This window comes from Pan paniscus, chromosome 21, assembly GCF_029289425.2.
Source record: "Pan paniscus chromosome 21, NHGRI_mPanPan1-v2.0_pri, whole genome shotgun sequence".
In the NCBI taxonomy this organism is placed as follows: domain Eukaryota; kingdom Metazoa; phylum Chordata; class Mammalia; order Primates; family Hominidae; genus Pan; species Pan paniscus.
The window spans coordinates 28,285,442-28,301,753 of NC_073270.2; positions in this window are offsets into that span (position 1 = coordinate 28,285,442).

Consider the following 16,312-nt stretch of genomic DNA (forward strand, 5'->3'; position numbering starts at 1 on the left):
CAGAAACTACTTTGTGATGTGTGCCTTCAAATCACAGAGTTTAAGCTTTCTTTTCATAGAGCAGTTTGGAAACACTCTTTTTGTGGAATTTGCAACTGGACATTTCAAGCGATTTGAGGAAAATTGTAGTCAAGGAAATATCTTCATTTAAAAACTACACAGATTCATTCTCAGAAACTACTTTGTGATGTGTGCGTTGAACTCATAGAGTTTAACCTCTCTTTTCATAGAGCAGTTTGGAAACACTCTGTTTGTTAAGTCTGCAAGGGGATATTTAGACCTCTTTGAGGCCTTCGTTGGAAACGGGATTTCTTCATATAAAGCTAGACAGATGTATTCTCAGTAACTTCTTTGTGTTGTGTGTATTCAACTCACAGAATTGAACCTTTCTTTAGACAGAGTAGATTTGAAACCCTCTTTTTGTGGATTTCTCAAGTGGAGATTTCAAGCGGTTTGGGGCCAATTGTAGTAAAAGAAATATCTTCGTTTAAAAAGTAGACAGAATCATTCTCAGAAACTACTTTGTGATGTGTGCGTTCAACTCACAGAGTTTAAGCTTTCTTTTCATAGAGCAGTTTGGAAACACTCTGTTTCTTAAGTCTGCAATGGGATATTTAGACCTCTTTGAGGCCTTCGTTGGAAACGGGATTGCTTCATATAAAGCTAGACAGATGAATTCTCAGTAACTTCTTTGTGTTGTGTGTATTCAACTCACAGAGTTGAGCCTTTCTTTAGACAGAGCAGATTTGCAACCCTCTTTTTGTGGATTTCACAAGTGGAGATTTCAAGCGATTTGGGGCCAATTGTAGTAAAAGAAATATCTTCGTTTAAAAACTAGACAGAATCATTCTCAGAAACTACTTTGTGATGTGTGCGTTCAACTCACAGAGTTTAAGCTTTCTTTTCAAAGAGCAGTTTGGAAACACTCTGTTTGTTAAGTCTGCAAGGGGATATTTAGACCTCTTTGAGGCCTTATTTGGAAACGGGATTTCTTCATATAAAGCTAGACAGATGAATTATCAGTAACTTCTTTGTGTTGTGTGTATTCAACTTACACAGTTGAAACTTTCTTTAGACAGAGCAGATTTGAAACCCTCTTTTTGTGGATTTCACAAGTGGAGATTTCAAGCGATTTGAGGCCAATTGTAGTAAAAGAAATATCTTCGTTTTAAAACTAGACAGAATCATTCTCAGAAACTACTTTGTGATGTCTGCGTTCAACTCACAGAGTTTAACCTTTCTTTTCATAGAGCATTTTGGAAACACTCTGTTTGTTAAGTCTGCAAGGGGATATTTAGACCTCTTGAGGCCTTCGTTGGAAACGGGATTTCTTCATATAAAGCTAGACAGATGAATTCTCAGTAACTTCTTTGTGTTGTGTGTATTCAACTCACAGAGTTGAACCTTTCTTTAGACAGAGCAGATTTGAAACACTCTTTTTGTGGATTTTACAAGTGGAGATTTCCAGCGATTTGACGCCAATTGTACTAAAGGAAATATCTTCGTTTAAAAACTAGAGAGAATCATTCTCAGAAACTGATTAGTGATGTGTGTGTTCAACTCACAGAGTTTCACCTTTCTTTTCATAGAGCAGTTTGGAAGCACTCTGTGTGTTAAGTCTGCAGCAGGATATTTGGACCACTTTGAGGCCTTCTTTGGAAACGGGATTTCTCACTATACTGCTAGACTGATGAATTCCCAGTAACTTCTTTGTGTTGTGTGTATTCACCTCACAGAGTTAAACCTTCCTTTAGACAGAGCAGTTTGGAAACACTCTTTTTGTGGAATTTGCAACTGGACATTTCAAGCGATTTGAGGAAAATTGTAGTCAAGGAAATATCTTCATTTAAAAACTACACAGATTCATTCTCAGAAACTACTTTGTGATGTGTGCGTTGAACTCATAGAGTTTAACCTCTCTTTTCATAGAGCAGTTTGGAAACACTCTGTTTGTTAAGTCTGCAAGGGGATATTTAGACCTCTTTGAGTCCTTCGTTGGAAACGGGATTTCTTCATATAAAGCTAGACAGATGAATTCTCAGTAAGTACTTTGTGTTGTGTGTATTCAACTCACAGAGTTGAAACTTTCTTTAGACAGAGCAGATATGAAACCCTCTTTTTGTGGATTTCAGAAGTGGAGATTTCAAGCGATTTGAGGCCAATTGTAGTAAAAGAAATTTCTTCTTTTAAAAACTAGACAGAATCGTTCTCAGAAACTACTTTGTGATGTGTGCCTTCAAATCACAGAGTTTAAGCTTTCTTTTCATAGAATAGTTTGGAAACACTCTGTTTGTTAAGTCTGCAAGGGGATATTTAGACCTCTTTGAGGCCTTCGTTGGAAACGGGATTTCTTCATATAAAGCTAGACAGATGAACTCTCAGTAACTTCTTTCTGTTGTGTGTATTCAACTCACAGATTTGAACCTTTCCTTAGACAGACCAGATTTGAAACACTCTTTTTGTGGATTTTACAACTGGAGATTTCCAGCGATTTGACGCCAATTGTACTAAAGGAAATATCTTCGTTTAAAAACTAGACAGAATCATTCTCAGAAACTGATTATTGATGTGTGTGTTCAACTCACAGAGTTTCACCTTTCTTTTCATAGAGCAGTTTGGAAACACTCTGTGTGTTAAGTTTGCAGCAGGATATTTGGACCACTTTGAGGCCTTCGTTGGAAACGGGATTTCTCAGTATACTGCTAGACCGATGAATTCCCAGGAACTCCTATGTGTTGAGTTTATTCAACTCACTGAATTGAAGCTTCCTTTAGATAGAGCAGTTTGGAAACACTCTTTTTGTGGAATTTGCAAATGGAGATTTCAAACGATTTGAGGCCAATTTTAGAAATCGAAGTATCTTTGTATAAAAACTAGACAGAATCATTCTCAGAAACTACTTTGTGATGTCTGCGTTCAACTCACAGAGTTTAACCTTTCTTTTCATAGAGCAGTTTGGAAACACTCTTTTTCTTAAGTCTGCAAGGGGATATTTAGACCTCTTTGAGGCCTTCGTTGGAAACGGGATTTCTTCATATAAAGCTAGACAGATGAATTCTCAGTAACTTCTTTGTGTTGTGTGTATTCAACTCACAGAGTTGAACCTTTCTTTAGACAGAGCAGATTTGAAACCCTCTTTTTGTGGATTTCACAAGTGGAGATTTCAAGCGATTTGAGGCCAATTGTAGTAAAAGAAATATCTTCGTTTAAAAACTAGACAGAATCATTCTCAGAAACTACTTTGTGATGTGTGCCTTCAAATCACAGAGTTTAAGCTTTCTTTTCATAGAGCAGTTTGGAAACACTCTTTTTGTGGAATTTGCAACTGGACATTTCAAGCGATTTGAGGAAAATTGTAGTCAAGGAAATATCTTCATTTAAAAACTACACAGATTCATTCTCAGAAACTACTTTGTGATGTGTGCGTTGAACTCATAGAGTTTAACCTCTCTTTTCATAGAGCAGTTTGGAAACACTCTGTTTGTTAAGTCTGCAAGGGGATATTTAGACCTCTTTGAGGCCTTCGTTGGAAACGGGATTTCTTCATATAAAGCTAGACAGATGAATTCTCAGTAAGTACTTTGTGTTGTGTGTATTCAACTCACAGAGTTGAAACTTTCTTTAGACAGAGCAGATATGAAACCCTCTTTTTGTGGATTTCAGAAGTGGAGATTTCAAGCGATTTGAGGCCAATTGTAGTAAAAGAAATTTCTTCTTTTAAAAACTAGACAGAATCGTTCTCAGAAACTACTTTGTGATGTGTGCCTTCAAATCACAGAGTTTAAGCTTTCTTTTCATAGAGTAGTTTGGAAACACTCTGTTTGTTAAGTCTGCAAGGGGATATTTAGACCTCTTTGAGGCCTTCGTTGGAAACGGGATTTCTTCATATAAAGCTAGACAGATGAACTCTCAGTAACTTCTTTCTGTTGTGTGTATTCAACTCACAGATTTGAACCTTTCCTTAGACAGACCAGATTTGAAACACTCTTTTTGTGGATTTTACAACTGGAGATTTCCAGCGATTTGATGCCAATTGTACTAAAGGAAATATCTTCGTTTAAAAACTAGACAGAATCATTCTCAGAAACTGATTATTGATGTGTGTGTTCAACTCACAGAGTTTCACCTTTCTTTTCATAGAGCAGTTTGGAAACACTCTGTGTGTTAAGTTTGCAGCAGGATATTTGGACCACTTTGAGGCCTTCGTTGGAAACGGGATTTCTCAGTATACTGCTAGACCGATGAATTCCCAGGAACTCCTATGTGTTGAGTTTATTCAACTCACTGAATTGAAGCTTCCTTTAGATAGAGCAGTTTGGAAACACTCTTTTTGTGGAATTTGCAAATGGAGATTTCAAACGATTTGAGGCCAATTTTAGAAATCGAAGTATCTTTGTATAAAAGTAGACAGAATCATTCTCAGAAACTACTTTGTGATGTCTGCGTTCAACTCACAGAGTTTAACCTTTCTTTTCATAGAGCAGTTTGGAAACACTCTTTTTCTTAAGTCTGCAAGGGGATATTTAGACCTCTTTGAGGCCTTCGTTGGAAACGGGATTTCTTCATATAAAGCTAGACAGATGAATTCTCAGTAACTTCTTTGTGTTGTGTGTATTCAACTCACAGAGTTGAACCTTTCTTTAGACAGAGCAGATTTGAAACCCTCTTTTTGTGGATTTCACAAGTGGAGATTTCAAGCGATTTGAGGCCAATTGTAGTAAAAGAAATATCTTCGTTTAAAAACTAGACAGAATCATTCTCAGAAACTACTTTGTGATGTGTGTGTTCAACTCGCAGAGTTTAAGCTTTCTTTTCATAGAGCAGTTTGGAAACACTCTGTTTCTTAAGTCTACAAGGGGATATTTAGACCTCTTTGAGGCCTTCGTTGGAAACGGGATTTCTTCATATAAAGCTAGACAGATGAATTCTCAGTAACTTCTTTCTGTTGTGTGTATTCAACTCACAGACTTGAACCTTTCTTTAGACAGAGCAGATTTGAAACACCCTTTTTGTGGATTTTAAAGTGGAGATTTCCAGCGATTTGACGCCAATTGTAGTAAAGGAAATATCTTCGTTTAAAAACTAGACAGAATCATTCTCAGAAACTGATTATTGCTGTGTGTGTTCAACTCACAGAGTTTCACGTTTCTTTTCATAGATCAGTTTGGAAACACTCTGTGTGTTAAGTCTGCAGCAGGATATTTGGACCACTTTGAGGCCTTCATTGGAAACGCGATTTCTCAGTATACTGCTAGACCGATGAATTCCCAGGAACTCGTATGTGTTGAGTTTATTCAACTCACTGAATTGAAGCTTCCTTTAGATAGAGCAGTTTGGAAACACTCTTTTTGTGGAATTTGCAAGTGGAGATTTCAAACGATTTGAGGGCAATTTTAGAAATCGAAATATCTTTGTATAAAAACTAGACAGAATCATTCTCAGAAACTACTTTGTGATGTCTGCGTTCAACTCACAGAGTTTAACCTTTCTTTTCATAGAGCAGTTTGGAAGCACTCTGTTTCTTAAGTCTGCAAGGGGATATTTAGACCTCTTTGAGGCCTTCGTTGGAAACGGGATTTCTTCATATAAAGCTAGACCGATGAATTCTCAATAACTTCTTTGTGTTGTGTTTATTCAACTCACAGAGTTGAACCTTTCTTTAGAGAGAGCAGATATGAAACACTCTTTTTGTAGATTTTACAAGTGGAGATTTCATACGATTTCAGGCCATTTGTAGTAAAGGAAACATCTTCGTTTAAAAACTAGACAGAATAATTCCCAGAAACTACTTTGTGATGAGTGCGTTCAACTCACAGAGTTTCACCTTTCTTTTCATAGAGCAGTTTGAAAACACTCTGTTTCTTAAGTTTGGAAGAGGATATTTGGACCACTTTGAGGCCTTCGTTGGAAACAGGATATCTCAGTATACTGCTACACAGATGAATTCAAGGTAACTTCTTTGTGTTGTGTGTATTCACCTCACAGAGTTAAACCTTCCTTTAGACAGAGCAGTTTGGAACCACTCTATTTGTGGAATTTGCAACTGGACATTTCAAGCGATTTGAGGAAAATTGTAGTCAAGGAAATATCTTCGTTTAAAAACTACACAGATTCATTCTCAGAAACTACTTTGTGATGTGTGCGTTGAACTCAGAGGGTTTAACCTTTCTTTTCATAGAGCAGTTTGGAAACACTCTGTTTGTTAAGTCTGCAAGGGGATATTTAGACCTCTTTGAGGCCTTCGTTGGAAACGGGATTTCTTCATATAAAGCTAGACAGATGAATTCTCAGTAACTTCTTTGTGTTGTGTGTATTCAACTCACAGAGTTGAACCTTTCTTTAGACAGAGCAGATTTGAAACCCTCTTTTTGTGGATTTCACAAGTGGAGATTTCAAGCGATTTGAGGCCAATTGTAGTAAAAGAAATATCTTCGTTTAAAAACTAGACAGAATCATTCTCAGAAACTACTTTGTGATGTGTGCGTTCAACTCGCAGAGTTTAAGCTTTCTTTTCATAGAGCAGTTTGGAAACACTCTGTTTCTTAAGTCTAAAAGGGGATATTTAGACCTCTTTGAGGCCTTCGTTGGAAACGGGATTTCTTCATATAAAGCTAGACAGATGAATTCTCAGTAACTTCTTTCTGTTGTGTGTATTCAACTCACAGACTTGAACCTTTCTTTAGACAGAGCAGATTTGAAACACCCTTTTTGTGGATTTTACAAGTGGAGATTTCCAGCGATTTGACGCCAATTGTAGTAAAGGAAATATCTTCGTTTAAAAACTAGACAGAATCATTCTCAGAAACTGATTATTGCTGTGTGTGTTCAACTCTCAGAGTTTCACCTTTCTTTTCATAGATCAGTTTGGAAACACTCTGTGTGTTAAGTCTGCAGCAGGATATTTGGACCACTTTGAGGCCTTCATTGGAAACGCGATTTCTCAGTATACTGCTAGACCGATGAATTCCCAGGAACTCCTATGTGTTGAGTTTATTCAACTCACTGAATTGAAGCTTCCTTTAGATAGAGCAGTTTGGAAACACCCTTTTTGTGGAATTTGCAAGTGGAGATTTCAAACGATCTGAGGCCAATTTTAGAAATCGAAATATCTTTGTATAAAAACTAGACAGAATCATTCTCAGAAACTACTTTGTGATGTCTGCGTTCAACTCACAGAGTTTAACCTTTCTTCTCATAGAGCAGTTTGGAAGCACTCTGTTTCTTAAGTCTGCAAGGGGATATTTAGACCTCTTTGAGGCCTTCGTTGGAAACGGGATTTCTTCATATAAAGCTAGACCGATGAATTCTCAATAACTTCTTTGTGTTGTGTTTATTCAACTCACAGAGTTGAACCTTTCTTTAGAGAGAGCAGATATGAAACACTCTTTTTGTAGATTTTACAAGTGGAGATTTCATACGATTTCAGGCCAATTGTAGTAAAGGAAACATCTTCGTTTAAAAACTAGACAGAATAATTCTCAGAAACTACTTTGTGATGAGTGCGTTCAACTCACAGAGTTTCACCTTTCTTTTCATAGAGCAGTTTGAAAACACTCTGTTTCTTAAGTTTGGAAGAGGATATTTGGACCACTTTGAGGCCTTCGTTGGAAACGGGATATCTCAGTATACTGCTAGACCGATGAATTCCCAGGAACTCCTATGTCTTGAGTTTATTCAACTCACTGAATTGAAGCTTCCTTTAGATAGAGCAGTTTGGAAACACTCTTTTTGTGGAATTTGCAAGTGGAGATTTCAAACGATTTGAGGCCAATTTTAGAAATTGAAATATCTTTGTATAAAAACTAGACAGAATCATTCTCAGAAACTACTTTGTGATGTCTGCGTTCAACTCACAGAGTTTAAGCTTTCTTTTCATAGAGCAGTTTGGAAACACTCTGTTTCTTAAGTCTGCAAGGGGATATTTAGACCTCTTTGAGGCCTTCGTTGGAAACGGGATTTCGTCATATAAAGCTAGACCGATGAATTCTCAATAACTTCTTTGTGTTGTTTTTATTCAACTCACAGAGTTGAACCTTTCTTTAGAGAGAGCAGATATGAAACACTCTTTTTGTAGATTTTACAAGTGGAGATTTCATACGATTTCAGGCCAATTGTAGTAAAGGAAACATCTTCGTTTAAAAACTAGACAGAATCATTCTCAGAAACTACATTGTGATGAGTGCGTTCAACTCACAGACTTTCACCTTCCTTTTCATAGAGCAGTTTGAAAACACTCTGTTTCTTAAGTTTGGAAGAGGATATTTGGACCACTTTGAGGCCTTCGTTGGAAACGGGATTTCTCAGTATACTGCTAGACAGATGAATTCCCAGTAACTTCTTTGTGTTGTGTGTATTCACCTCACAGAGTTAAACCTTCCTTTAGACAGAGCAGCTTGGAAACACTCTTTTTGTGGAATTTGCAACTGGACATTTCAAGCGATTTGAGGAAAATTGTAGTCAAGGAAATATCTTCGTTTAAAAACTACACAGATTCATTCTCAGAAACTACTTTGTGATGTGTGCGTTGAACTCATAGAGTTTAACCTTTCTTTTCATAGAGCAGTTTGGAAACACTCTGTTTTTTAAGTCTGCAAGGGGATATTTAGACCTCTTTGAGGCCTTCGTTGGAAACGGGACTTTTTCATATAAAGCTAGACAGATGAATTCTCAGTAACTTCTTTGTGTTGTGTGTATTCAACTCACAGAGTTGAACCTTTCTTTAGACAGAGCAGATTTGCAAACCTCTTTTTGTGGATTTCACAAGTGGAGATTTCAAGCGATTTGAGGCCAATTGTAATAAAAGAAATATCTTCGTTTAAAAACTAGACAGAATCATTCTCAGAAACTACTTTGTGATGTGTGCCTTCAAATCACAGAGTTTAAGCTTTCTTTTCATAGAGCAGTTTGGAAACACTCTTTTTGTGGAATTTGCAACTGGACATTTCAAGCGATTTGAGGAAAATTGTTGTCAAGGAAATGTCTTCATTTAAAAACTACACAGATTCATTCTCAGAAACTACTTTGTGATGTGTGCGTTGAACTCATAGAGTTTAACCTTTCTTTTCATAGAGCAGTTTGGAAACACTCTGTTTGTTAAGTCTGCAAGGGGATATTTAGACCTCTTTGAGGCCTTCGTTGGAAACGGGATTTCTTCATATAAAGCTAGACAGATGAATTCTCAGTAACTTCTTTGTGTTGTGTGTATTCAACTCACAGAGTTGAACCTTTCTTTAGACAGAGCAGATTTGAAAACCTCTTTTTGTGGATTTCACAAGTGGAGATTTCAAGCGATTTGAGGCCAATTGTAGTAAAAGAAATATCTTCGTTTAAAAACTAGACAGAATCATTCTCAGAAACTACTTTGTGATGTGTGCGTTCAACTCGCAGAGTTTAAGCTTTCTTTTCATAGAGCAGTTTGGAAACACTCTGTTTCTTAAGTCTACAAGGGGATATTTAGACCTCTTTGAGGCCTTCGTTGGAAACGGGATTTCTTCATATAAAGCTAGACAGATGAATTCTCAGTAACTTCTTTCTGTTGTGTGTATTCAACTCACAGACTTGAACCTTTCTTTAGACAGAGCAGATTTGAAACACCCTTTTTGTGGATTTTAAAGTGGAGATTTCCAGCGATTTGACGCCAATTGTACTAAAGGAAATATCTTCGTTTAAAAACTAGACAGAATCATTCTCAGAAACTGATTATTGCTGTGTGTGTTCAACTCACAGAGTTTCACCTTTCTTTTCATAGATCAGTTTGGAAACACTCTGTGTGTTAAGTCTGCAGCAGGATATTTGGACCACTTTGAGGCCTTCGTTGGAAACGGGATTTCTCAGTATACTGCTAGACCGATGAATTCCCAGGAACTCCTATGTGTTGAGTTTATTCAACTCACTGAATTGAACCTTTCTTTAGATAGAGCAGTTTGGAAACACTCTTTTTGTGTAATTTGCAAGTGGAGATTTCAAGCGATTTGAGGCCAATTTTAGAAATCGAAATATCTTTGTATAAAAACTAGACAGAATAATTCTCAGAAACTACTTTGTGATGTCTGCGTTCAACTCACAGAGTTTAACCTTTCTTTTCATAGAGCAGTTTGGAAACACTCTGTTTCTTAAGTCTGCAAGGGGATATTTAGACCTCTTTGAGGCCTTCGTTGGAAACGGGATTTCGTCATATAAAGCTAGACCGATGAATTCTCAATAACTTCTTTGTGTTGTGTTTTTTCAACTCACAGAGTTGAATCTTTCTTTAGAGAGAGCAGATATGAAACATTCTTTTTGTAGATTTTACAAGTGGAGATTTCATACGATTTCAGGCCAATTGCAGTAAAGGAAACATCTTCGTTTAAAAACTAGACAGAATCATTCTCAGAAACTACTTTGTGATGAGTGCGTTCAACTCACAGAGTTTCACCTTTCTTTTCATAGAGCAGTTTGAAAACACTCTGTTTCTTAAGTTTGGAAGAGGATATTTGGACCACTTTGAGGCCTTCGTTGGAAACGGGATTTCTCAGTATACTGCTAGACAGATGAATTCCCAGTAACTTCTTTGTGTTGTGTGTATTCACCTCACAGAGTTAAAGCTTCCTTTAGACAGAGCAGTTTGGAAACACTCTTTTTGTGGAATTTGCAACTGGACATTTCAAGCGATTTGAGGAAAATTGTAGTCAAGGAAATATCTTCGTTTAAAAACTACACAGATTCATTCTCAGAAACTACTTTGTGATGTGTGCGTTGAACTCATAGAGTTTAACCTTTCTTTTCAAAGAGCAGTTTGGAAACACTCTGTTTGTTAAGTCTGCAAGGGGATATTTAGACCTCTTTGAGGCCTTCGTTGGAAACGGGATTTCTTCATATAAAGCTAGACAGATGAACTCTCAGTAACTTCTTTCTGTTGTGTGTATTCAACTCACAGATTTGAACCTTTCCTTAGACAGACCAGATTTGAAACACTCTTTTTGTGGATTTTACAACTGGAGATTTCCAGCGATTTGACGCCAATTGTACTAAAGGAAATATCTTCGTTTAAAAACTAGACAGAATCATTCTCAGAAACTGATTATTGATGTGTGTGTTCAACTCACAGAGTTTCACCTTTCTTTTCATAGAGCAGTTTGGAAACACTCTGTGTGTTAAGTTTGCAGCAGGATATTTGGACCACTTTGAGGCCTTCGTTGGAAACGGGATTTCTCAGTATACTGCTAGACCGATGAATTCCCAGGAACTCCTATGTGTTGAGTTTATTCAACTCACTGAATTGAAGCTTCCTTTAGATAGAGCAGTTTGGAAACACTCTTTTTGTGGAATTTGCAAATGGAGATTTCAAACGATTTGAGGCCAATTTTAGAAATCGAAGTATCTTTGTATAAAAACTAGACAGAATCATTCTCAGAAACTACTTTGTGATGTCTGCGTTCAACTCACAGAGTTTAACCTTTCTTTTCATAGAGCAGTTTGGAAACACTCTTTTTCTTAAGTCTGCAAGGGGATATTTAGACCTCTTTGAGGCCTTCGTTGGAAACGGGATTTCTTCATATAAAGCTAGACAGATGAATTCTCAGTAACTTCTTTGTGTTGTGTGTATTCAACTCACAGAGTTGAACCTTTCTTTAGACAGAGCAGATTTGAAACCCTCTTTTTGTGGATTTCACAAGTGGAGATTTCAAGCGATTTGAGGCCAATTGTAGTAAAAGAAATATCTTCGTTTAAAAACTAGACAGAATCATTCTCAGAAACTACTTTGTGATGTGTGCCTTCAAATCTCAGAGTTTAAGCTTTCTTTTCATAGAGCAGTTTGGAAACACTCTTTTTGTGGAATTTGCAACTGGACATTTCAAGCGATTTGAGGAAAATTGTAGTCAAGGAAATATCTTCATTTAAAAACTACACAGATTCATTCTCAGAAACTACTTTGTGATGTGTGCGTTGAACTCATAGAGTTTAACCTCTCTTTTCATAGAGCAGTTTGGAAACACTCTGTTTGTTAAGTCTGCAAGGGGATATTTAGACCTCTTTGAGGCCTTCGTTGGAAACGGGATTTCTTCATATAAAGCTAGACAGATGAATTCTCAGTAAGTACTTTGTGTTGTGTGTATTCAACTCACAGAGTTGAAACTTTCTTTAGACAGAGCAGATATGAAACCCTCTTTTTGTGGATTTCAGAAGTGGAGATTTCAAGCGATTTGAGGCCAATTGTAGTAAAAGAAATTTCTTCTTTTAAAAACTAGACAGAATCGTTCTCAGAAACTACTTTGTGATGTGTGCCTTCAAATCACAGAGTTTAAGCTTTCTTTTCATAGAGTAGTTTGGAAACACTCTGTTTGTTAAGTCTGCAAGGGGATATTTAGACCTCTTTGAGGCCTTCGTTGGAAACGGGATTTCTTCATATAAAGCTAGACAGATGAACTCTCAGTAACTTCTTTCTGTTGTGTGTATTCAACTCACAGATTTGAACCTTTCCTTAGACAGACCAGATTTGAAACACTCTTTTTGTGGATTTTACAACTGGAGATTTCCAGCGATTTGACGCCAATTGTACTAAAGGAAATATCTTCGTTTAAAAACTAGACAGAATCATTCTCAGAAACTGATTATTGATGTGTGTGTTCAACTCACAGAGTTTCACCTTTCTTTTCATAGAGCAGTTTGGAAACACTCTGTTTCTTAAGTCTACAAGGGGATATTTAGACCTCTTTGAGGCCTTCGTTGGAAACGGGATTTCTTCATATAAAGCTAGACAGATGAATTCTCAGTAACTTCTTTCTGTTGTGTGTATTCAACTCACAGACTTGAACCTTTCTTTAGACAGAGCAGATTTGAAACACCCTTTTTGTGGATTTTAAAGTGGAGATTTCCAGCGATTTGACGCCAATTGTAGTAAAGGAAATATCTTCGTTTAAAAACTAGACAGAATCATTCTCAGAAACTGATTATTGCTGTGTGTGTTCAACTCACAGAGTTTCACGTTTCTTTTCATAGATCAGTTTGGAAACACTCTGTGTGTTAAGTCTGCAGCAGGATATTTGGACCACTTTGAGGCCTTCATTGGAAACGCGATTTCTCAGTATACTGCTAGACCGATGAATTCCCAGGAACTCGTATGTGTTGAGTTTATTCAACTCACTGAATTGAAGCTTCCTTTAGATAGAGCAGTTTGGAAACACTCTTTTTGTGGAATTTGCAAGTGGAGATTTCAAACGATTTGAGGGCAATTTTAGAAATCGAAATATCTTTGTATAAAAACTAGACAGAATCATTCTCAGAAACTACTTTGTGATGTCTGCGTTCAACTCACAGAGTTTAACCTTTCTTTTCATAGAGCAGTTTGGAAGCACTCTGTTTCTTAAGTCTGCAAGGGGATATTTAGACCTCTTTGAGGCCTTCGTTGGAAACGGGATTTCTTCATATAAAGCTAGACCGATGAATTCTCAATAACTTCTTTGTGTTGTGTTTATTCAACTCACAGAGTTGAACCTTTCTTTAGAGAGAGCAGATATGAAACACTCTTTTTGTAGATTTTACAAGTGGAGATTTCATACGATTTCAGGCCATTTGTAGTAAAGGAAACATCTTCGTTTAAAAACTAGACAGAATAATTCCCAGAAACTACTTTGTGATGAGTGCGTTCAACTCACAGAGTTTCACCTTTCTTTTCATAGAGCAGTTTGAAAACACTCTGTTTCTTAAGTTTGGAAGAGGATATTTGGACCACTTTGAGGCCTTCGTTGGAAACAGGATATCTCAGTATACTGCTACACAGATGAATTCAAGGTAACTTCTTTGTGTTGTGTGTATTCACCTCACAGAGTTAAACCTTCCTTTAGACAGAGCAGTTTGGAACCACTCTATTTGTGGAATTTGCAACTGGACATTTCAAGCGATTTGAGGAAAATTGTAGTCAAGGAAATATCTTCGTTTAAAAACTACACAGATTCATTCTCAGAAACTACTTTGTGATGTGTGCGTTGAACTCAGAGGGTTTAACCTTTCTTTTCATAGAGCAGTTTGGAAACACTCTGTTTGTTAAGTCTGCAAGGGGATATTTAGACCTCTTTGAGGCCTTCGTTGGAAACGGGATTTCTTCATATAAAGCTAGACAGATGAATTCTCAGTAACTTCTTTGTGTTGTGTGTATTCAACTCACAGAGTTGAACCTTTCTTTAGACAGAGCAGATTTGAAACCCTCTTTTTGTGGATTTCACAAGTGGAGATTTCAAGCGATTTGAGGCCAATTGTAGTAAAAGAAATATCTTCGTTTAAAAACTAGACAGAATCATTCTCAGAAACTACTTTGTGATGTGTGCGTTCAACTCGCAGAGTTTAAGCTTTCTTTTCATAGAGCAGTTTGGAAACACTCTGTTTCTTAAGTCTAAAAGGGGATATTTAGACCTCTTTGAGGCCTTCGTTGGAAACGGGATTTATTCATATAAAGCTAGACAGATGAATTCTCAGTAACTTCTTTCTGTTGTGTGTATTCAACTCACAGACTTGAACCTTTCTTTAGACAGAGCAGATTTGAAACACCCTTTTTGTGGATTTTACAAGTGGAGATTTCCAGCGATTTGACGCCAATTGTAGTAAAGGAAATATCTTCGTTTAAAAACTAGACAGAATCATTCTCAGAAACTGATTATTGCTGTGTGTGTTCAACTCTCAGAGTTTCACCTTTCTTTTCATAGATCAGTTTGGAAACACTCTGTGTGTTAAGTCTGCAGCAGGATATTTGGACCACTTTGAGGCCTTCATTGGAAACGCGATTTCTCAGTATACTGCTAGACCGATGAATTCCCAGGAACTCCTATGTGTTGAGTTTATTCAACTCACTGAATTGAAGCTTCCTTTAGATAGAGCAGTTTGGAAACACCCTTTTTGTGGAATTTGCAAGTGGAGATTTCAAACGATCTGAGGCCAATTTTAGAAATCGAAATATCTTTGTATAAAAACTAGACAGAATCATTCTCAGAAACTACTTTGTGATGTCTGCGTTCAACTCACAGAGTTTAACCTTTCTTCTCATAGAGCAGTTTGGAAGCACTCTGTTTCTTAAGTCTGCAAGGGGATATTTAGACCTCTTTGAGGCCTTCGTTGGAAAAGGGATTTCTTCATATAAAGCTAGACCGATGAATTCTCAATAACTTCTTTGTGTTGTGTTTATTCAACTCACAGAGTTGAACCTTTCTTTAGAGAGAGCAGATATGAAACACTCTTTTTGTAGATTTTACAAGTGGAGATTTCATACGATTTCAGGCCAATTGTAGTAAAGGAAACATCTTCGTTTAAAAACTAGACAGAATAATTCTCAGAAACTACTTTGTGATGAGTGCGTTCAACTCACAGAGTTTCACCTTTCTTTTCATAGAGCAGTTTGAAAACACTCTGTTTCTTAAGTTTGGAAGAGGATATTTGGACCACTTTGAGGCCTTCGTTGGAAACGGGATATCTCAGTATACTGCTAGACCGATGAATTCCCAGGAACTCCTATGTCTTGAGTTTATTCAACTCACTGAATTGAAGCTTCCTTTAGATAGAGCAGTTTGGAAACACTCTTTTTGTGGAATTTGCAAGTGGAGATTTCAAACGATTTGAGGCCAATTTTAGAAATTGAAATATCTTTGTATAAAAACTAGACAGAATCATTCTCAGAAACTACTTTGTGATGTCTGCGTTCAACTCACAGAGTTTAAGCTTTCTTTTCATAGAGCAGTTTGGAAACACTCTGTTTCTTAAGTCTGCAAGGGGATATTTAGACCTCTTTGAGGCCTTCGTTGGAAACGGGATTTCGTCATATAAAGCTAGACCGATGAATTCTCAATAACTTCTTTGTGTTGTTTTTATTCAACTCACAGAGTTGAACCTTTCTTTAGAGAGAGCAGATATGAAACACTCTTTTTGTAGATTTTACAAGTGGAGATTTCATACGATTTCAGGCCAATTGTAGTAAAGGAAACATCTTCGTTTAAAAACTAGACAGAATCATTCTCAGAAACTACATTGTGATGAGTGCGTTCAACTCACAGACTTTCACCTTCCTTTTCATAGAGCAGTTTGAAAACACTCTGTTTCTTAAGTTTGGAAGAGGATATTTGGACCACTTTGAGGCCTTCGTTGGAAACGGGATTTCTCAGTATACTGCTAGACAGATGAATTCCCAGTAACTTCTTTGTGTTGTGTGTATTCACCTCACAGAGTTAAACCTTCCTTTAGACAGAGCAGCTTGGAAACACTCTTTTTGTGGAATTTGCAACTGGACATTTCAAGCGATTTGAGGAAAATTGTAGTCAAGGAAATATCTTCGTTTAAAAACTACACAGAT